The sequence below is a fragment of the Kogia breviceps genome, chromosome 15 (assembly GCF_026419965.1).
Source record: "Kogia breviceps isolate mKogBre1 chromosome 15, mKogBre1 haplotype 1, whole genome shotgun sequence".
Taxonomy (NCBI): domain Eukaryota; kingdom Metazoa; phylum Chordata; class Mammalia; order Artiodactyla; family Physeteridae; genus Kogia; species Kogia breviceps.
The window spans coordinates 85295518-85319498 of NC_081324.1; the positions used below are offsets into that span (position 1 = coordinate 85295518).

General features: G+C 47.4%; 1 protein-coding gene across 3 annotated transcripts in view; it reads left to right on the forward strand.

Moving 5' to 3' along the window:
* TMEM132B (transmembrane protein 132B) overlaps nucleotides 1-23981 on the forward strand; it is a 383413-nt gene that overhangs the window by 294737 nt on the left and 64695 nt on the right. The gene's annotated exons all lie outside the window — the stretch shown is intronic.

The window sequence follows — 23981 nt, forward strand, 5'->3', positions numbered from 1 at the left end:
GAAATGCATCAGGAGTGTGTGGTGGACAGCCTGTCTGTATGCTGAGTAAACAGCCCCTGGTCAGGTGCCCTGGGAGTTCCCATGTAGCTTGGGGATATTGGCAAACTCTAGAATGCAGATGGACCGAAAGAGCCTCGTTGGGAACTGACCAGATGAACCTGGATAGGGTCCCAGAGACCGCAAAACCACATGTGTTTCTGTTTCTGGCCTGGGGGGCGACCAGCTCTCTCCTCTGAGCTTGGCTGAAGCTCTCCTCTTCACAGTCAGGCTCAGGGAACACCTCTGAGAACAGTGTCGTGGACAGGGTTCCAGAACCTTAAAAGACGGGTCACAGGGATAATAGACCCCGGGAGTGCAATATCGCGAATGCCCTTTCCCACACTGGAAATGTCCAAATACGTTCTGCGCTGCTTTGACCTTCCTGTCTGGGGCCAAAGCATGGGGGTCCACACCTAGCGGTTCTAGGACAATCTGGGGGTACTTCTATCATCCACACTCAGAGTCGGATACCAGGGGTGAGATCCTTGCAAATAAAACCCTCTGTCCTACAATTAATCCTGCAATTCCCGTATTTGTGTTCTTGACTCTTTGCCCCCAAACTCCCTTTCCCTGCGTCTCCCCGTGTCTGGCTCTTCTTGATTCGACTGTGAAGAGGCACCTTCCGTGACCGGGGAGGCCAGGCTGGCCCTCCATTCCCCTGACCCATCCCTCTCTGTCCACATCTTCATCCTCTTCTGTCTGCTTCATAGATATCATCAGTGTTTGAGGTTTAGGACTCATCATCTGTGTTCCTCCCCAGAAGGAGAGATCTGTGGCGTAGGCTTCCCGTCAGTTTTGTCTACAGCCGTGTCCCCAGCACCTAGAACGACGCCTGGGGCACCTACGATTTGTCGAGTGAATGACTGAACCCCGTGCTGTAATCTGAGCTACCGGGATCACCTAGTTCTGGAAGGCTAGACGGTTGCAGACGACCCACACCAGCAGTGGTCTGCAGTTGGGTTTGAGGGTGGCCACAGTTTGGTGGGAAAGAGCCCCGTGAAGGTGCAGAGGTGGCTGGATGAGGGTTTTAGGACAGAGTGAGACAGTCCTTTGTTCCCTTTCCCAGGACCTTTTCTGTCAATTCTCCAGATCGACCAAGATCTGGCTGAGGTTGTGTTACCTCTTTACCTGAAGTCCTTAGGGTTTTGCTCTATGTCTCATCAGTACCAGGCAGTTCCCTGGGGCTTCTGCAGCCTCCTGCTGCTTGTAAGGACGAGTGTCGTGCCACGGGCAGGTGTTGGTTCCGAGAGGAGCTAGAAAGTGATGTGATGTGTGTTGACCCGCCAGGAGGCTGGAACCAGGACAAGGGGTCGGCCCAGTGCAGCCCACCGACCGATCCAAGCTTGCCGCCCGCGTTAGTAGGAAAAAGCCTTACCGGAACACAGCCTGTTCGTTTGTTCCGAATTGTCTAGGTTTGCTTTAATGCCGTGATGGCAGAGGTGAGCATTTGGGACGGAAAGTGTATCCTTGGCCAGAACTGTAACTTTAGCGTCTTGTAATAAAGTAACCTAAGGAGAATTCTGGTGAATGGGGACTATTATTCTGTTGTTATAGGGCTTCGGGGGATATTGCCTCCTCGTGCGGCCTTTCCCAATGAGACCTTTGCTTGCTGAGACCCGGAGGTGAACCCTTCTGTCACGCTGCTGCCTGAAGACCTAGCTCATGGCCCTGGTCTGGGTGGGGTGCTCGTCCCTGGGTCAGGGCACCTGGTGGGATGGGACAGGGCCTGGAGCAGGAGGAGGTGGTGAAACTCGGGCGAGGACGGAGAGCCTGGCAGAACGGGAGAGCAGGCCAAGATAGAGGTCGGCGTGGGCGACCTCCCCTCGGCTGCCGGCACCGCCCCGCGGCTCTCGTCTTCTGTGCTGTTCCTGTTCTTAGTGACAGGCGCGTGATGCGGCCCCGGGAGGGGTCCAGCGGACGCGAGCGTGCGCTTATTTTGGCTGCATCGCCGGCGCTGCTTTGTTCTCTGTGGCACTCGCCCCGCCACCCCGCATCTCCTCCCCCGCTGGAGCCCTCTGAGCCGCTTGCTTCTCCCGGCTTCCCCGGAGGAGGCATGTCTGTGACCGTTAGTGTCTCCCCACCTGGCTGATCGTTACTTAGGGACGCTTTCTTGCCTTTGCCTTTAATTCCCACTGGCTGGGAAGCGCCGGGGTTGGATGGTTGAGTGGTGTCGTGTATCGCAGTGCGTCTCTTGCACCCCTGTGAAGAGTGGCTCTGAAATGCCTCCAAGGGACCAGAGCTGTTTAATAAAGTTTGCGGTGGAAGCAGAGCTGGTAGTTCCTCTCTCCTCTTTAATCAGTTGTTGCAGCTGCTCTCCAAACCCGTAACTGCAGCAGGGTGGCCGTCAGGGGAGAAGTTTGCCCACTGCTCTTAGGGCGTAAGTCACTTTTATGTAATTCTCCCCCCCCCCACCTTCTTCTCCGTTCCCTTCTCCCCCTCCCCCTCCCTCTACGTCTCAGTGGCAACTAACCCTGTACACCTTACGCGTGACGTAAGGGTTACTCGTCCGTGGAATGTTCAGACAAAATTGGGCTTGTTACTGTGTCAGACTCCGCTGAGGAGTGGAAGCCACTTCCGTGGTGAGGACAGCAGAACTTTCAGTGGGAGCACTCAGGAAGGTACACAGGAGGCAGGACAGATGATACGCCAGGAACAGCACACAGGAGGCTCAGGAACCGTAGCCGGAGTGGGAATCCACGCACCCCTGGGCTGGGAGGCAGGAGGAGGTGATCTTGGGGCCCAGGGCTGGTCTTTGGGGTCAGCGCCTCTGGGAGCCAGAACCCATCAGAGGGGAAGGCCTGGGAATGGATCCGAGGGCAGACAGGCTCCGGCCGATGCCCTGTTTATTGTACGATGTGAGCCTGAGGTCCCGAGGTGTCCCAGAAGCCTTGTGCATTCAGAACCTGGCCACGCTGAGCCTTGGTCCTGCTCTCGTCTTCTCCTGGCTCACCCTTGACCCAGGGCGCTCCGTTTGGCCGATTTCTCGTCTCTTTCACCCTCAAAGCCAACTCTCACAGGGGGTCCTCCTGGCCACTCCAGCTAAATTCGTTCTCTCGCTCGTCTGTGATTCACGCTTATTTACGTGATGCTTTGTGCACTGCCTGTCTCAGTCTGGGCCCAGTCACGAGAAAGAATTTGAGCAGGCGGAGGTTGATATAAAGGATCATTAATTATAGCAGGGGCTAGAATAATGAGAGATTGCTTGCTAAGAAGTGAAGAGAGCTCTGAAGAATCTGGAAATGGCAAAGTCAGGAGCCTCCACTGCCCCGGGGTGGAGTTAGGGCGTCTGAGCCAGAGGCCTTTCCCCCAACCCTCCGAGATCCGGACCTTGCCGGAGAGGGTACACTCACAGCCCACTGAATGAGGAGAAGCCGCTGAGGTAGCATACCAGTGGAAATTGCTGGAAGTCTGGGGACAGCTGTCCACAAGGAGCTGTCTCAGCAGAAGCACTTGCTACCAAACCACTCACAGTGGATGCTGGTGAAAGATGCAGGTCACTGGGTGCTGCAGGAGCTGGATACAGGGGTGGGGGGGAAAGCCACCAGTGCTGGAAGAGTGCCCCAGAATCAGAAGGCAAACACTTTCCTACTGAAGTGTCTCTCCAGCGCCCCCTACTGACGTCGCGTGACTCTTGCCCCTTGGCAAAGGACAACTGTCAAAGGCTCAGATCCATTCTCCCAGAGCAGGTCGTGAGGGGTGCATTTGGAGCCAAGAGGCACTGAACTGATGACCAGAATACTCTCTGTCTTCCTGCACTGGATCACAAGCTCCTTGATGGGAGGGACCCTGTTTGTTTTCCTCACCAGATGTTTTCTCAGCACCAAACATGGTGCGTGTTGCACAGTATCTGCTCAGCAAAAGAGCAAACGGTTACATTTACCATCAGAACCTGAAACCCACTAGCTGGATAGCCCTCATTTGCTGTATCAGTTTCCTTCTGCTGCAGTAACAAATCACCACAAACGTCATGCTTTTAAAGGAACACAAATTCATTATCTTAGGGTCTGGAGGTCACAGGTCTGAAATGGGTTTCACGGGGCTAAAATCAAAGTGTCCGCAGGACTGTATTCCTTCCGGAGGTTCTGACGGAGAAGCTCCTCCAGCTTCTAGAGGCTTCCAGCATTCCTTGGCTTATGGCTCCGTATCACTCAGACCTCTGCTTCCCTCATCACATCTCCTTTTCTGACCCTCCTGCCTTCTTTTGCTTATAAGAAGCCTCGTGAATACATTGGGTCCCCCTGGATAACTCAGTGTCGTCTGCTCACCTCAGGATTTTTGACTCTCCCATTTGCCGTGTAAAGTCACACACTCACGAGTTCTGGGGATTAGGATGTGGGCACCTTTGGGGGACTGTTACTTTCCTACCACTTGCCTTAGGCAGGATCCCAACTCTCCCTGTCTTGGTCTTGCTCAGGCCGTGCACAGTGCCCTCCATTTGCTCCTCCCACGACCTTGTTTCATCAACACCCCTACCCCAGGCTGTTCCCTGAGCAGCTCTCTGGACCTCAGGGTCTTCCCCAGCCACCCAGCACCTCTGACAGCTCCAGGCTCCTGGGGACACCACACTCCTTCGCCAGGGAAGCACAGCAGAGCTGCCACAGGCGTGGTGACCACAATCTCTTAGTTTACACACACAGCCTCGCCCCAGGGAGGATGTGGACCACCATGTGCGGGGGCTGCATAGGCTCCTGTTACAGCTCCACATCTTCCTCCTCCGACCTCGGGGCCTGGGAGGAGATCGGATGGCGGAGCCAGCTGGCCTCTTAGTCTCTGTGTAGCCTCAGAGCAGGCACCTAAAATCCCTTTGCTTTAGTTTCCTGTGTGTGAATTTCCAAGTGAGAATACTTCTCCTGTCTGTTGCACTGGGGTGTCAGATGGACCAAATGAGATACAACAAAAACAAACATGGTTAAAATATCAAGGCAAATATAAAAGCCGTGTATGCAGTGGGAAAGTGTCACAGATAGATTGGAGCAGATTCAGCTGTTACGTAGAATTGATGACCCTCTCTGCCTTGCCAGTTTTGTTATCCTGTTGATTTACCTGGTTGGGGGGGCGGGTGTCCATACTGACAAAATTTTCAATTGTTTTCTTCTTTGAGGTAGTTGGCAAGGAAATATTTTGGTCAAGAGTACAGGCTCTTGGGCCAACCTGGCTAGATGGAAATTTGGACCCCAGTGTTTACTAGTTTTGTCATCTTGGGCAAGTCACTTAACCTCTCTGAAACTCAAGCTTCGTCATCTGTAAAATGTGAAAGTGGGGTTGCCTGCCTCGTAGAGTTTTATGAGGATTAAAGATGTACTGCAGGAACACAGCTGACAAAAATCCAGGGGAGGGAGAGGACCCCAAACTCTCCGTGAGATCCACTCCCTCCACCCCCAATTCCATGGAGCTCCTCAGCCTTTGCTTAACCCACATTATTTAATAAACTCAAGTGTCTATTGTGAAAAAAAAGAGCATGTTGGCCTGGCACATTGTAAGCACTCAGTAATATTTAGCCATTGTTATTTTCATCATTGCCATTGTGCTGTCTGACCACGTGTAAGTATATGTGTCAGAGTTTGGTGAAGGTCAAACAGAAGTTCAGTCTCAGTACGGGTGGTGCATTCTCCACCTAGAGGAAAGAAAGAGCTTATTTGATGAATCAGACACAGCCGCGGTGCAGGATGGAGAGGAGAGATGATGGTGGGTAGGTAGTCAAGGAAGCTGCTGCCCACTGAACATCTCACTCAACCTCACAGCATCCTCTGAGGAGGGACTGCTGTCTTGGGATTCAATCCCAGTATTATGATTTAGAAGTTTGCTGCCACAGTGTGTGACCCTGTGTAGTGTGGGGTGCTGTGGACACCCCTTGGGTAGCAAACCAACCTCTACTTCAAGAAGGTAAATATACAGCTTTAGGGGAAATCATGATAGAACTGGGGAGAGACCCCAGGCATGGAAGCCAGGGTGGGGGCTGATGCAATAGTCCAGGCAGGAGGGTCTGTAGAAGGACAGAGAGTGGTGATGTACTCATCTACCCACTCATGCATCCCTGCATCCATGCATCCACCCATCCATCCACCCATCCATCCATCCATCTATCCATCCATCCATCCATCTGTCCATCCATCCATCAATGCTTCCATCCATCCACCCACCCACCCATCCATCCATCCATCTATCCATCCATCCATCCATCTATCCATCCATCCATCGATGCTTCCATCCATCCACCCACCCACCCACCCATCCAACCATCCACCCACCCACCCCCCCATCCATCCATCTATCCACCCATCCATCCATCCATCTGTCCATCCATCCATCAATGCTTGCATCCATCCACCCACCCACCCATCCATCCACCCACCCATCCATCCATCTATCCACCCACCCATCCACCCACCCATCATCCATCCACCCATCCGTCCATCCATCCACCCATCTATCCATCCATCCTCATCCATCCATCACCCATCCATCCACCCATCCGTCCACCCATCCATCCATCCATCCGTCCACCCATCCATCCATCTATCCTCATCCATCCATCCATCCATCCATCCATCCATCCACCCATCCGTCCACCCATCCGTCCATCCATCCGTCCACCCATCCGTCCATCCATCCGTCCACCCATCCATCCATCCATCCTCATCCATCCATCCATCTCTTGGTCCATTCATCCGTCCATCTGTCCATTCATCTGCCCATCCATCCATCCTTCCATCCCTCCGATAGTCCATCAATCCATCCATCGAGCGATCCATCGATTGATCGATCCATCCATCCATCCGGTCAATCATTATACAATCGACCACTTATTTAGCATACGCTGGGCTGTGTGCTGGATTCATTACTTTTTGGTGCATGGAAAGGGATAAAATGGAACTGATGGAAATTTTGAGTTGATCACCAGGCCTTGGAAGCCACTGTGTCTAATGTTTCCATTTTAGCAGACAGCACAGATGGTCAGTGCCTTCAAAAATCCCGTCTTAAAAAGCACAGTCAAAAAAGGAGTGTCACAACCTAGGGCAGTAACGATGTTCTCTGCATCATCTTTAAAATCTAAAATTTTTAAATCGTCTTTGTGCTGCAGGGAAATGCCAACTTTGTGACTGTTTCTCTTGCCTTCATAAAGAAACGCCCTTCTTTTCTTTATGAAAGCGTGAGTTTTCTTTTCTCCCCCCCACCCCCAACTCTGTCCCTCATTCCCTTTCAATTCTCTGCAGTTTTATGTCCAATTACCGAGCTTTGAGCTTAGAGATTTATTTCCGTGGGTGGCTTGGAGTTTAGGGTTGCAGCCCACCGTTCCACTACAGTTCTTAAAACTAAAAAGCCCAGCTCTACTCATGCAGATAAAAAACACATTATCTTTCAAAAAGTTGGAATCAAAAAATGAACCTGCTTGGTGAGTTTCTAAGCAACTGGGCACGCAGGCGTGGAAAAAGCAAGAGATAATCAGACTCCTTTTTAGCCGTATTGGCCTGAAACTTTACAGCAAGGCCTGGGCGCAAATACTTCTTTATTTCAAATAATATTTGTGTGTCTACTCTGTGTTCTAGTGAATGACGATGAACAGACAGTCTCAGCCCTCCTGGTGCTTCCATTCTAGGAGAGGAGAGTACAGAATATAAGAAACGAGTACATCTGATCACTTCAGGCAATGTAGGCTATGGAGAAATTCATGCCGGGTCACAGAACAGAGACACTGGGATGGATGGAGGTGGGCAGCGCTAAGTGATCAGGAAGCTGTCTTAAGGATCTGGCGTTTGTTCTGAGAACTAACTGAGGAGAAGGAACCAGCTCTAGAAGGCTGCGGAGGGAACACTGCATCTTCAAGCAGGATTAAACTTGGTTTATCTGAGGAGCTCAAAGAAGGCCAGGCTGTTGGAATGTAGACCACAAGGCGGGGGGTCGGGGTCGGGCAGGGGAAAGCGATGAGATTGGAGAGGAAGCCAGGGGCAGCTTTTGCAGGCCTTGGTAGTAACAGATAACCTTTCCTGGGCTTTCCAGTGTCCAGTTATTTAGTCCTGATGGCACGAAACAATCAGGGACTTCAATCTCGTGAAGCTCCTGCTTCATACCACAGAGCACCTCTCTCCCTCCCTCTGTGCTGTTTTCTTCTTGGCCCGTTTGCTTTGCATGTGGCCCAGGCTTCAGAGGGGGCAGACTTTGTCCTGGGAGTTTCCGGCCCAGATCCAGCTCTAAGGAGGTATGTTTCGTTCCCCGCAGGCAAGGTCCAGCAGGCATCTCCTGGGCCTCTTGGGGTCTGTTACAGCTCCAGGGGGTCTTAAGTAATTAAGTCGGTAATTCAGAAAGCTTTGAAGGCTTGTGGATAGGTTTTTTTCCCCCCTGTCCTTTGTCTTTTGTTTTGTTTAAAACTTAAAAGTAAAATCTAACTAAATAGCGCTTGAATGCATCCTCCTAAAATCTTACCGATAAGGCTCAAGAGTTCATGGACTACGCAATTCCAACCCCCTTCCCTAAATGAAATTCGTTTTATCCTTTTATTTTTTTTTCATCCAGGGCTTTGTATCTACCTTCATACACAGATGTGGGGCTGCAGACAACAAAGGGGTTTGTTTTCTACGTGGCTGTGTGTGAAACCAAAGGGCACTGTGCTGTGTATCACATTCTGTACAGCCAGCACTATGTCTCAGAGGCTTTTTCATACCCGTGTGAATAGAGCTGCCTCGTTCATTTTTAAAAAAACTGCTCTTTAGTAGTCTGTGGTAGGCTATTCCATAGTTTATTTCCCTACTGGTGAATATTTAGGTGGTTTCCATTTCTTTCTCTCTCTCTCTCTCTCTCTCTCTCTTGTTTTTTTCTGCTACCATGAATCTTGTAAAGCTCCACCTGGTTTAGAGGTGAAAAGCGGGTTCTAGATCACGTGCCAGAAGGTGTAGAGGGGCTGTTAGAGGCAAGATCAGTCAATAGTCTGTTCGTTTCCTGGGGCTGCCATGAAGAATTACCACCAACTGCATGGCTTACCACAACGGGAGTGGGTTCTTTCACAGTTCTGGAGGCCAGAGCTCTAAAAATAAGGTATCAGCAGGGCCCTGCTGACTCTGATGACTTGAAGATTCGAGGTTCTCCCTTGCCTTCCAGCTTCAGGTGGCCCCAGGCATTCCTTAGCTTGTGGCCCCATCACTCACATCTCAGCCTCTGCCGTCTCAGGGCTGTGTGTGTGTCTGCGTCTCTGCGTGTCCCCTCCTTAACAGTACACTGGGCATTGAATTTAAGCATCCGGTATAACCTCATCTTAACTAATCACATCTGCACAGACCCTTTTTCCAAATAAGGTCACATTCTGAGATTCCAGTGGACATGAATTTTGGCCGGGTGGGGGGGTACACTATTTAACCTACTATGGGGGTAAGAAGCGGGGAGGGGCTACACATCGGCCACCCAGTCGCCAGCTAAGATCTGGGTGGTATTTGGAGCAGCCCCGTCCTACACCTTCCACATCTTTAGTGCGATCTGATGTTCTGGAAACTGACTCTCAAAGGCTGTTAGGTCTTTAGTCATTAACTCAGCTACAAAGCCTTCCCATTCTGTAGTGTCGATTAGACTCCATTTCCCAGGAAAAGACAGAGATCCCAATGCCTCTGAAAGGTATGTTTGCGGAACCCTGACTTCAAAAGTCCACCCAGATGACCTGCGGTCTCTTCTTCCACCAGAGCTAGTGAGTCGGTATAATTACTCGTTGGAGATTGCATACAACACCTTGCTGTAGGAATCCAGAGTGAACCTGACTCAGCTCTGCCTTTGAGGCTTTTCTTATATGCAAAAAAGAGCAAGGTGGTCTGCAGGCAGCCGTTCCCTTGGCCGTATAGTCAGAGTTTCGCCTGATGGGTCCAACCTGCTCACAGCTGAAAGGAGCGATTTTAGACTCCGTCCAGGAGAAGGTACATCCAGTGGACATACTTTACAAATGGCCAGAAATAACCATCTTGGTCAGATGACGTTGAAGCCACCCACTTTGTAAGTGCCACCACGTGCACCTGTCCAAGTGCGGGAGGCAGGTCAACTCCCCACAGCCGAGAGTTACCCTGGCTCGGGGTGCCAATGAGCATATGCAGTGAACCTGTCGCTGCGGTGGCCCCATAGCTGGATGTAGCTGTTCTGTCATTTCCTAACTTACTTAAAAATAACGGTATAAAAAGGATTGCCCTTGGAGAGTGAACTGGAGTCAGCTAAGTGGAAAAGGAGTAGGAAAAAACCCATTAAGATGTTTGGTTCCATTGACCCGTGTCTTTCTGGCAAACCTTTGCTGACGTATAATATCTAAGATGAATGGGAAAAACAGACCCAAGAAGCGAGCCTAGGAATGAAACCGGTGGCTGTCAGTTGAAGGAACAAAGTGATGGAAGTCTGGGTGTTTCTGTTACAGTAATGTGACATGACAAATTTCCAAGGCTCTGTCAATACCATGAATATTTATGACCTATCTATCTCACCAAAACCCTCCGTCAGGCGGTACCTCCAGCAAAGACTCCTGCTCGGGAATTGTTCTGTTTTGTTGGGTGATGAGCCCTGAATGACAAAATTGGGAGCAATTATGTGAAGGGTTTGTGCTTCTGTTTAACACGGAGGCTGTATTCTGAAGAAATAAATTTCTTTTTGAAAAAAAAAAAATCTCTTTTACTGTTGGCGGGTGAACTGGATTATTTGTCACAAGATGGAGCTGCCCATATGCAAGTGCTTCTGGGTACTGACCTCCAGGGGCCTCCTCTGAGACTCAAGTTCCTGTGTTGTTTGCTTGTTTGTTTTTAACATCTTTATTGGAGTATAATTGCTTTACAATAGTGTGTTAGTTTCTGCTTTACAACAAAGTGAATCAGCTATACATATACATATATCCCCATATCCCCGCCCTCTTGCGTCTCCCTCCCTCCCACCCTCCCTATCCCACCCCTCTAGGTGGACACAAAGCACCGAGCTCATCTCCCTGTGCTATGCGGCTGCTTCCCACTAGCTATCTGTTTTACGTTTGCTAGTGTATATATGTCCGTGCCACTCTCTCACTTCGTCCCAGCTTACCCTTCCCCCTCCCCGTGTCCTCAAGTCCATTCTCTAGTAGGTCTGCGTCTTTATTCCCGTCCTGCCCCTAGGTTCTTCATGACTTTTTTTTTAGACTCCAAATATATGTGTTAGCATACGGTATTTGTTTTTCTCTTTCTGACTTACTTCACTCTGTATGACAGACTCTAGGTCCATCCACGAGGTTCCTGTTTGAAATGACAAACCAGAGTCCTGGCAAACCAGAGGACTTTGCCCACCTGTGTGCTTGTCAGTGAAGGGACAACCCCTTCTCCACAGCTGGGGAAGTGTGGAGGCGTGTGTGCTTAAGAGATGTCACGCTGCCACAGCTCGGATCTAACCTGCCATTTACTTAAACTTTGTGATCTGAGCCGGCCTTTGGCGCCTCAGTCATCCTATCTGCAAAAGGGGTATGTAATATAATCCCTACTAGGACAACCTCAACAGGTTACTTTGAGGATTAAATGAGGCAACATTATATGTGCAGTTCTTGTTACAAAGAATACGACAGGTGTCATCAACTTCTTTTTATTAGTAACCCAGCACGCTTAAACGGGAGACATTTAAGAATAGTGGTGAAATTAAAAATATTTCCTAACAGGGTGGCATGGTCACTGACCTCACGTGACCCATGGGACTAGATGCAGCTTGTAAGTAATTGTCGAAGTCCCTCCCCTCCCCGCAGGGCACACCAGCTGTGCATCGGCGCCGCCTGAGAGAAACGGCAAATAAATGTTGTAATGCGCTTTTTTTTGGCATAGCTTATCGCGGAGTCCAGCACATCTTTTTCTAAATAACTTTAATTTTGCAAACTGCCAAGATGGCGTTTTTGATTGGCTTGAACTCTTTTTCCGAGGCGAGGGGCCCACAGGCGGCAGTCCCCGGGGTGCCCACTAGATGGCGCTCACAGACCGACCAGCTCGTGGCCGCGCTGCGCCTGCGCTCCCCTCCCCCGAAGGCTCCCGCGCACACCTGCCCCGCGGCCCAGTCTTCTCCCCAGTCCGCTGACGGCTTCATCCAGCCCTTTGGTCCCTTTCGAGTCCCGGTCGCCTCAATCGTGAAAAACGAAGGCCCCTCCCGCAGCCCCACCCGGCACTCAGCACGGCACCCGGGACGCACCTGGGCCGCACCTGGCCCGCGGCCTCCGGGCCCTCGGACAGGAGCTGCCCCTCCGCCGGCATCACCGCCCGCCCCGCGGCCGGATGGAGCCTGCGGGCGGCCGCTTTGCTCGCGAGGCTTTATCTCTGTAATGTGAAATCATACGTATTCGTTACAAAAATGTTAAACATAATAAAAAACACCCAACACTCCCCATAGGACGTTAGTTATATCGGAGAACCGTCTTTCGGGGCGGCCTGTATCCGTGAATCCGCGGCGAGAGGAGTGGCTGGCTGCGCAAGTAGACGGTGGTTGGACGCCGTATTTTACAGCAACGAACTCCTACTCTAAAGCTGGATTCTATTCGTGAAGGGGTTACATTCCTTTTTATTTGTAGATCAAAGAGGACAAAGAATCCAAAGTAGAGTTGTCGTACTTCATAAAAGAAATGAGCCCCAGTGGAAAGATTCGCTGAGAAGAAGAGATTTTGACTTGTAAAATACCTTGGTAAATTTAAGAAAGAAAAGTTTGTAGAAAAAATCATACCAAGGTTTGGAACGATTATTATTGTCCCTGTCTGCTGTTGTGATGTGTTGTTTGTCATTGTGGAGATAAGTTGTGCTTCTTGCGACCATAAGGAATGTGTTGCAACAGCTGCCAGGTGTTTACGGGGTCATCTCTGAGATTAATGGAGGCTGTTGATTCCCAGGGAGTCTGCCTTCCCGGCTCTGTGGACGCACCCACACTCTGAGGTCTCAGCCTGCCTTGCAGGTCCTGCTGTGGGGCAGGGTGTTCTTGGATAGGGTGCTTATTCACGGCACGGGCATCAGAGGTGGAAGCTAATTGTGCTTGTTCCTGCTCAACTGAGGCAAGAAGGTGGGAAACAGGTCAGCGACGCCCTCCTTGGCAATGGATTTCAGCCCTCCCCGCTCGGTGGGAACATGGCAGAGCGCTTCTATAATCTCTCAGGAACACTTCGTCACTCTATTCTCTTGATCTAAAGATCACAGATATGATGGAAGGTCTTCAGCACCGGCCTGGGAGACGCATTTTATTTTTTAGTTCATTCCTCTTTTGCTATTTTCCTTAACATCTCTGTTTTCGTTTCCTTTCTTGAAAATTCAGATTCTGCTAAAACAAAGTATTGTAACCATTCAGCAAACCTTTTCAGATAGGTTAATGTTTCACTGATCATAGATTTAGAACGCCCAGAATAGGGAAAGTTAACGCCGTAAAGAGTGTTGTGTTGTTGTATTAGGATATGGAGGGAATTTCAGAGCACAGATGCTCCCGAACCTTCAAGAACATTTAACAAGCACTGTGCCAGTTGTCATCTTATTGTCTGTCAGCTCCTACTCTGCCCTTCTCTTCCTGCTGTGGGATCTCGGAGCTGGACCCTGCAAACGTTTTTTTCCTTTGCCAGCTGGTGCACTGTTGGAGTTTTCCAGCAGAGGCCGCTGGAGAGACAGGGCACGATGTAGCAGGGGCCAGGGTTTTCCAACTGACTTCAGTCTGGTCTCGTTTTTGTCCCCTGCGGCACAGCTCCCAACAGCATGAAAAGACACCGTGGTGTTCATTGTCCAGTGAGCTTCACTGGCCCACACGTGGGTGACTTCCTGCTCACCTGCAGGGGACCCGCTTGCCCACGGCTCGCAGCGTGCTCTCCATCAGCAGTGGGCTGCCGCCACCTCCTCTGCAGGGAGTCTGAAGCTCAGCCTTGGGGAGAGGATGGATGCTCTGCATGTTTTACCCTTTCCTGGGCACTCTCCCCCAGCCCTAGAGCTGGTCACTGGGGCTCACATTTGCCATTCTTAGAGTCCCTAGATTTCTTTTCTTCTCTTGTAGTTACCCATCTTTCATTAGTTGGAAATTCCCACCTTAATCTTTTCCTGATCAGATGACTGGTGTGGTTTCTGTCTCCTGGCTGGACGCTTAACTGATATATTACCATATATGGTTATGTATTAACATCCAGAGACACTAGTGGTTACTTCCCGTAACCAATTCTGATTTGACTGATCATGTTTAAATATGTTTCCCCAGGACCCTTTCAGGCTACGTTTTCAGTGAATGAAAGCATGATTTGCTTTAAGCTTACCAGAGTATTACAGACGCTGAAAAGTAATCACACCATTTCTTTTCTGAACACTTGATGGTTTAGACTGGAGATTCTTACTCTTTAGTTCCAGAATCACGCAGGGAGCTAGTTTTTTTTGTGTGTGTTTTTTTTTTTAAAGTAATATATGTTTAATCAAATGCCTATAAAACATAACATTTATATCAACTAGTCACTTGCAACTCAACTCAGTAGGGGAGCTAGTTTAAAATGTGGATTATTAGGCCTCACCCCCAGAGGCTGGGTACTCTGATATACCGTTAACTGGCCTTTGTGTGTATATTTTTCACACTTAATCCTTACAACCACCCTGTTAAACGCCTAGATTTCATTCTACTGCTTTATGGCTCAAAGTAGTATCTTGTAGGCAGATGAGGGCTTGGTTTGGGGCAGAAACGAAGCCCAGGGCTTTTGATCTCAGACCCCATTTCCTTTCCACTACACTGCTTTTCTAGCACAGAATGAAACCTCTTTTCTGTTTCTTTCATACACATGATGAGGAGGTCAAGTCAGGCAAATCATTTCATTTTTCAAAATATTTTTTTCTCATCGAAGAGAATTTGCGAAACAGAGACATTTGTAAAGAAGAAAATAAAAATCATCTTTTTATTCCCCACTCCCTAGAGGCACGTTGTGATACGTGTAATTCCAGTTTCTTTTCTGTGCATCTATCTTGTCTTTAACAAGAGATGATCACATTTTACTTTTTACCCTTTCGGGCTTTTTTTGTTTCATAGTCGGACCGGTTTGCTGCCGTTGCATGATAAAGTTCCATAGAATTCAGCTGAAAGCCACAGTCATTTAGGGTCACTCATGCAGTGGCTGGGCAGCTGGGGCAGCTGGACCAGTGGGGGGAGTTCAGCTGGGGTGGTCGCACGGGGGGCCTCTGGCTCTCATCCTTCTCCTGGGACCAGCCTGGGCCTGTTCTTTTCATGGCCACGGTGGACATACAAGAAGACAAGCAGACTCAGCCGTAAAAAAGAATGAAATAACGCCATATGCGGTAACATGGACGGACCTAGAGATGATCATACTAAGTGAAGTAAGTCAGACAGAGAAAGACAAATACCATATGATAGCACTTATATGTGGAATCCCAAATATGACACAAATGAACTTATCTATGAGGCAGAAAGAGACTCACAGACGTAGAGAACAGACTTGTGGGTGCCAAGGGGGAGGGGGCATTGGGGGGATGGGCTGGGAGTTTGGGGTCAGCAGATGCAAACTAATATACATAGGATGCATAAACAACAAGGTCCTCCTGTAGAGCACAGGGAACTATATTCAATATCCTGCGATAAACCATCATGGAAAAGAATATGAAAAAGAATCTGTATGTATGTATAACTGAATCACTTTGCTGTACAGCAGAAATTAACACGCCATTGATTGTGTATATCAACTATACTTCAATAGAATTTAAAAAAAAAAAAAAAAAAGACAAGCAGAAATGCATGCAGTGCCTTGCAGCCTGGGCTGAGAACAGGAACACTGCTTCTCCGGCCTCCTTGCCACAAGAGGACAAATGATTTTCTTTCTCTGCGTCTTGCCCCAGCCTCCTATACGCAAAGGAGAAAAAACCTCTCACTTTCTCCTGAACTCCTCTCAGTAATAGCTCCTGTCACTTTGCACTATCTATTTATACTCAAGCTCATTTAAAATACCATCTAATAAAATAACCTGTATAATTTTCTTCACAGATGACTTTGAGGAAAAAATAATCATTATGTTATTAGATCACGGTACTCTATTTGACGCGGGCTCTGAGCTCCCAGTGAAAGTGTTGAATAGCTGAAACTTCCCACAGAAATGGAAATGAAGGAGAATCCAGCCTGGGTTAATGCAGGCACCTGGGACTCTGGAGGGTCACTGGTCTCCCTGCGGTGGGGGGACTGGATTTTTTTTCTCAGCAGAGGTGGAAAGAGGGGACCTCTGGGCTGAGGCTTGATGTGGGTAAATGTGGCCCTGCCCTTTGCCTGGCTCCTTTTTTTTTTGACCACTTCCTGTTGTCAGCATGTTTTCAAGCTCTAGTCCAGACAGAACAGTGTAACCAGGCCCTGAGAGTCCTTGTGTGATGTAATCCCATTGCAAGGAAACCGAAAGTCACACATCCAAAACCCACCTCGTCACTCTCCCAGGCCCTTCCTTGGGTCCTTAGAGGCCCCGCCAGATGGATCCCCTTCCCTTTTCTCAGCTCCCTTTTCTTAGAATGTCACTATTTTATTTCTCTATAAGGTTCCCTGTACCTGTTTCTTGGACGATGGTTTAACCTCAGGATGTAGATAAACTTCTAGATCAGTAGCTTCATTGCTTCATTTCATTTCCTCTTATCTGAAATCCCTTTCTGTGGCTTTAGAGTCTGAACTGTATCCATTGAAGGAAATATCCGAATATTTCCTGGGGGGTGAAGGGCACACTCCTGTGTGAGAGGTAAGGAGAGGAGCACGCGGTGATCCAGGCTGCAGAAGAGAATTCAGGCTCCGCTCCTGCCGAGTGGCCTCCCAGCCTGAGCGTGCTCAAGACTGCCAAGTAAGGTTGTGCAGGTTGTGCACTGCTCATGGGCATGGCCACGGCCATGTCAGCCACACTCCAGACATTGTAGAGTTGGGAATTAAGTAGGACAGTTGTATAGCAGATGGCAATAAAGCGCCTCATTCTAACACAATTGGTATATTATGACAATTTTCTGCGGGATGGAAGAGGCACCATTTTCTAATTTGCAATGAGCTAACAATAGCTTTTCTGAATAGAATTTCTTTTAGGGAACATATTATTTCCTGCAGTGATCCAGAGTCATCATTCATTCAACACTTACCAAATATTAAATGAACACCTATTATATGCCAGTCCCAGGGCGAGGCCCGTGAGATGCAATGGAGAGTGAAAGGAACAAAAAGCCTAGTCCCTCCATTCTAACTGGGAAGTCGCCTGTGAAACAACCAAGGACACACTTGGTTATGTGATCACAGCTGTGGGAGGGGCTATAATGGGCAAGTCCGGGGTGCGATGAGAGCAGGGGGTGGGGAGTGAGCAGATTTGCTGAGGGCCCCGGGGAGGCTCTGAAGGTTGATGAGGGCCACGTGGCAGATGAGGTTGGACAGTGTCGGGGAGCGGGTCTGAAGGAAGGAAGCCGTGAAGGCTCAGGGTTTCCTGGAGACACTGCAGAGCAAGTATGATGAGTTTACACGGTGCACGAACACCGTGTTAAGTAAAACCGAACGACATCGGGAGAAAATGCTTTCCTTTAATTCTCTTTCAACCTTTTGCTTAGGTCAAGAATGAAGTCTCTCCTGGGTTCTACTGTTTTTAACAATTCGTAAACATTTACTCATTTTTACTAGCGAACTAGTGAGCCTTCTGCCAAAGCCTTGGATAGGCAACAGCATCCAAATACCATTTAATAATAGTGCTTTAATTACAGGTAGCCCTGGCTTTGCATGGTGGTGTCAGAACACATCAGTGACCCTGCCGACCAAAACCACGCAAAGCAATCTTAAATGGGAAAAATTGTGTTTGTTTTGTGACCTTTAAAAGGTTTCGTCAGAGCATTAAAACCTCTCTCACTGTTGATTATAAAATGTATAGGGAAATGAAAAACACCAGTAAAACTAATATTGATTTGGAAAAATTGTAATTTAAAACAGTAGCAACATTGAGAAAGTATTTTATTTCCTTGTATAAAACTTATCAAGAACATTTTGAACAGTGTTTAATCTTCTACTCGTGGTTTAACTTACAGTAGGAAGTGAGCGTCTTTTCCATGGTTTGGAAGACTGTCACACTCTTTGGATCTAGAATCAGCTTCTCACACTTTATCCTTTGCACTTTCAATGTCGTGAAAGATTTCCGAGGATTTCTTTAATGTGGGATTGGTTGGCTGGTGTCATCTCCTATGGGACGTCTTTGGTGTCTTTGTTACAACCACTTTTTTTTTCATTTATGTTGATGAGTTCACCTTTGTTAAGTTCCTAACTCCATAGCTGTAGTCTCTGGACTCTGATAGTGTCTCTGGACTCTGATAGTGTCAACATTTGCTCCACCAGCCAGCTACTTCTGCTATGACTCCATCCACATTTAATTTTAATTTTACTTTCAGCATCATTGCTTTTCATTTCTTTGCTGCATCTCCAACTCCGTTGGCCTATCCCACCTTTCGATGATCCATTTTGGCAGGTGGTCTTATCACTGAGAGACAAGGAGACAACACACTTTCATACTTTGCTGTCTGGGTGTGAACTGAATAACAACAGATGCACAGTTATCAGTCACCAACAGACTGTGAAGTAATTGATGTGACTGGTCACTCATAATGACATCCATCTCGTTATTCACATAGTAACTCGTGGGCTGAAGAGCTAGCAAATGTGAAGAGCTAGCTAGAAGTTTGTACTTTATATATTTACTCGAAGTTTGTACTTTAGATATTTTAGTGAATAGAGTAGATCTTGGTAACCGAAAATTGAACTGTGTTGTAGGGGAGATTTGTGTTATTTAACTAAATTGTGGTAACTGACATCTGTGCATGGCAGGACTTTGCAAAGCAAAGGACTGCCTGTATATTTAGGGTTTTTGTGTTATTAAGATATAGTGGATGTACAATATTATATGTTTCAGGGGTACAACATAGTGATTCACAATTTTTAAATGTTGTATTCCAGTTCCGAATATTTCGTTTAAAGTTTCTTTTTATTTGTGGTAAGTAATGCTGACCCTTTCCATGTATGCTACAGAAAATGTCTTTTAACAGGTACCATGTGATATCACTTATATGTGGAATCTAAAATATGACAGAAATGGACTTATCTATGAAACAGAAACAGACTCAGGGACATAGAGAACAGACTTGTGGTTGCCGGGGGGAGGGAAGTGAGGGAGGGATGGACTGGAGTTTGGGATTAGCAGATGCAAACTATTATATATAGAATAGATAAACAACAAGGTCCTACCATAGAGCACAGGGAACTTTATTCAGTATCCTGTGGTAAACCATAATGGAAAAGAATATGAAAAAGAATATATATATGTGTATAACTGAAACACTTTGCCATATATCAGAAACTAACACAACATTGTAGATCAACTATACTTCAATAAAATAAATTTTTAAAAAAAAAGAAAGAAAGAAAACGTCTTTTAGGGACTTCCCTGGTGGTCCAGTGGGTAAGTCTCCACGCTCCCAATGCAAGGGGCCCGGGTTCGATCCCTGGTCAGGGAACTGGATCCCGCATGCGAGCCACAGCTTAGAGTTTGCATGCCACAACTAAGAGTCCGCATGCCCCAACTGAAGAAAAAAGAAAAGACAAGAAAAGAAAGAAAGATCCTGCGTGATGCAATTAAGACCTCGCACAGCCTAAATAAATATTTTTACTTAAAGTCTTTTAAAAATATGTATGTTTAAGTATCTAAGCACAATCCTGTAAAATGTGAATTGATTCAAAGAAATATTGATTATGGCCCATGATTATGGCAAACATTTTGAGGACCATGCATGAAGGACTATAGTTTGGGAAATGCTGCTTGGGTACCAGTCGCTGAACACAGGAGCGGTAGTGGTCCCTAAGGAAATGTCTCATGGAATACAGGTGGCTTTCTCTACTCTCTTCCCTCAAATACTGCCTACGGGGCTGTCCTGGGCAAATCTAGCTATTGGTTCCCATCATCACTTCCTCCAGTTTGCCTGATCTAAGTATACAGCCCCACAGGGAAATATAGGATTATTCTATGCACATTTCTTTGTAAAATCATGACATATCTCTAGGCTGATATATAGAGACCCCAAAGATTTTTCTTCCTAAATAGCCACATAATATTTCATAAGATGAGCATAATTTATTTAATCAATCTTCTTTGGTTACACAAAAGAAGGGATTGTTTTTCCTCCCTCCTTCCTTCCTTCCTTCCTTTCTCTCCTCCTTTCATTTTTTGCACTACAAACAGTAACGGAACAAATAAATTTTATGCAGATCCTTATTACTGGGATTGCTGGATCAAAGAACTGTGGATTATTCATGATAAATGAGATTTCCAGGCTCAGATTCCCATCAGCAGCATATGAAAGCGTCCACTGCGTCTCTTCTTTGCCAGCACAATATACTTTCATTCTTGACAATGTTGGCAACACGACGGGGGGAGGGTGGAGGAGTTGATTTCTTAGGCGTCTAGCAGCTTCAATGTTCTGTAGTTCTCCCTGGGAAATTCAGACATTGACATGTCAAAATGGGGTTGATTGTTTACCATTACAGAAAGTTTCCTTCCTTTGAAAAAGGATTTGGGCTTGGTTCCTTGAAAAGCCATTGTTTTGATCTTGTCAAACATTTGTCAACACATCCTTTGAAGCATTTAACTTAGTATCGAGTGAAGAAAGAAGGGGTGCTTGAGAAGATTCCACATAATTGTGGAGCTATAACACATTGAGTTGAATTTTTATCCACCTAGGTCTTTTTGGGCCAGAGGAGTCATTCCTGTCACAATTAGGAATTTCCCCTTTGAGCACTTCCATGGCTAAAGTCTCAGGGGAAGAAGGAGTGATCGTCTATTGTGCTATGACAAAAGGATGCATGCAGCTCTTGAAGAAAACAGGCATTTGAGATTCCTGTCTGCAACCTTTATATCATCCTGCCGAGGTTATGGAGTCCAGTCTTTACACTTGGAATCCTCTTCATTTTAAAGGCTGTAAGCACTCAATAACAAAGCTTGAAAATACATAAAGCAAAAGTTTCTACAACTGAGAGGAGAAATAAATAAATAAATCTACAATTGTAGTTGGAGGTTTAAATAGTTCTCCCTCAGTAATTGCTAGAACAAGTAGGCAGAAATTCAGTAAGTTGGGCCTTTGAGAAAATAAGTCATTTATCTAAGTCCATTCAGGGAGCGGGAGGTCCAGCATTCCAGGTCAAGAAAGACCTCACAGTCTCCCCTGTACTATGGTATATACGCATATACTGTATATGTAGAATATATCTACAGTGTACTGCCACAATGCAGATATATTCAATCTCTTACTAAAATAAGTAATAACAAAACTGCCCCAGTAGAAATATTTCCCTGGAAGATAGAAGACATAGGTTCCTGCTCTAAGAAAATTTCATAACCAGCTCTGAGACCTTGGGCAGGCCAGGTGCCCTCTTGGAGCCTCAGTTTCCTCCTCTGTATGATGGGAATGGTCCTATCTTCCCTGCTTACCTCCCAGGGATGCTGTGGCTCTCTCTCTCTCTTTAAAAAAAAAAAGAAAATTATTTATTTACTTTTGGCTGCATTGGGTCTGTGTTGCTGTGAGTGGGCTTTCTCTAGTTGTGGCGAGCAGGGGCCACCCTTCATTGTGGTGCACATGCTTCTCATTTTGGTGGCTTCTCTTTGTTGCCGAGCACGGGCTCCAGGTGTGCGGGCTCAGCAGTTGTGGCTCCCGGGCTCTAGAGCGCAGGCTCAGTAGTTCTGGCGCACGGGCTTAAGTTGCTCCCCGGCATGTGGGATCTTCCCGGACCAGTGCTCGAACCCGTATCTTCTGCATTGGCAGGCAGCTTCTTAACCACTGCACCACCAGGGAAGTCCAAAACTGAATCTCTTGATATAAAGGTGGCATGAATGGCATGGGTGCTGTGCAAGTGAAGTCACAATTACTTTCAGGGGAGGTAGGTGTCAAGTGTAATTAGGAGAAAAAATTCCCGGGTCTCTGTTATACACGGGAGTGTTGGTTTGGTTTCTAATTGAGATTGACGTCCTAAGCGACGATTGCTCTCTTAATTAGGCAGTAACTGGATTTAGGCCAGTACTGACTACATTGTTTCAAAGTCAACCTGCAAATCAGATAAGCATCAGAAGCATGTGGTGTCTCCATTTTTAAGGAGCCACTGAAAAGGACTTGCATTCCAGCCCTGCCGGCTTCTTAAACACAGCACGAGGAAGTCCGCCCCAACTCAGAGGCACGAAGTGAGGTTTAGAGCCGAGTCTGTAAAGCCTTTGGATCACCCAGGAGGCTGCTGTTTACAAGTTATAGGAGCCTGATCTGATTGGACGAGCCAGGGTCACGTGCCAGCTCTTGAACCAATCGCTGGGGCAAGAGGGATGCCAGAGGTTGATTGGCTATAGTCCTGAGTCCCAGAATGCATTTCTGGAACAGGCGGTGGTGTCAGCTGTGCGGGAGCAACAAGCGCCGGGAGGGGTCGAGGTTCAAGTTCCCAGGGTGGAAGAGAATCAGGGCAGACTTGGGGCCAGTGCTTATCTGACCATAGGAGTCTGGGCATGGCCAGTGTCCCGCTTGCGGAAATAGTGTCACTCTGTCCTCTCTCTCTTTGGGGTTTTGATGGCCCTTCAAAAATAGTTTCCAAAATCCGTTATGACATATCAATGTAGACATTAGATTAAGTCTGGGCTTCAGTGAACGTTACACGATCTAAATTACTGGGTTCAGTAACTGTCTCTTTTCTTCACTCATGCTTCACCTGCCTTCCCCAAATCAAAAAACAACTCATTAATTGAAGTGTCTAGTAAAGGCATGGATTTTTTTCTTTGTCTAGTAATAGGATTAGCTCAAATCAAATACTGAAAGCTGCTTGTCTGGGGCCCGTCTTTCAAAAGGAATTCAGAGGAATTTACATGAGGTGGAAAACCTGAAGGAAATCACTCCCGTGTAGCCATGAATATGCTCATTTTTCTTCTCTGGAGGAGGTGGGTAGAGCCACCGTCCAGCCCGTCAGCCACACGCCTCGGTAACCCCTACCTGTGCGCCACCTAAGCAGGTGCTAGAAAACAGTATCTCAGACCTTCCATCTGCTTAGACCTTGTGGCCCAGCCAGTGGCATGTTCTAGAGATGTGTGTGTCATTGACCTCATCAGAGAGGAGAGACTGGCTTCCCGGGGACAGCTAAGTTAACACTACTCCTGTCTCTTACAAACGGCCTAGCATTGTTTTCTGGGTCAATTCTCTGAAAGCAAAAATGAAACTTTCTGACCTTCCAGGGTGTGTATACTGAATATGATGATTCCTATTTACAGCTAAGGGGGTACGGGCAATAGGCAATTGCTTGTTTTGCAGTTTATGAAATTTGTTATGAAAATAGAAGAAAAAAACACCCCACTAGTTTCCCCAAAGTAGTGAGGGATTCGTTTGTTAAAGAATGAGAAAGCTTGAGCTTTTCTCTCAATACAGGTGAACAGAGTTTTGTCGTTGTTTTCCTAGTAACATAAAGTTCAGGGCTGGTCACTTTGTGCCTTACTTTATACAGTCCTGGAATACGAGCCAGGCAGTGGGTTGAATGGTAACTCCCAAAAAGCGATGTCCGAGTTCTTACCCCCTGGTACCTGTGATTATGACCTTATTTGGAAATAGGGTCTTTGCACATGTAATTAAGTGAAGCATCTCAAGAAAAGATCATCCTGGCCCCTAAATTCAGAAACGGATGTCCTTATGGGGAAAAAAAAAGAGAAGGGGACTTACGACACAGAGATACGGAGGAGAAACACGAGCAGATGGCCATGTGAAGACGGAGGCAAAGGTCAGAGTGATGTTACCACAAGCCAAGGGATGCTTGGAGCTGCCAGAAGCTAGAAGAGGTAAGGAAGGATCCTCCCCTAGAGCCCTTGGAGGGAGTGTGGCCCTGCCAGTACCTTGATTTCAGACTTCTGACTGCCAGATCTGTGAGAGAATAAAGTTCTGCTATTTCAAGTTCCCAGGTTTGTGGTAATTTGTTATGGCAGCCCT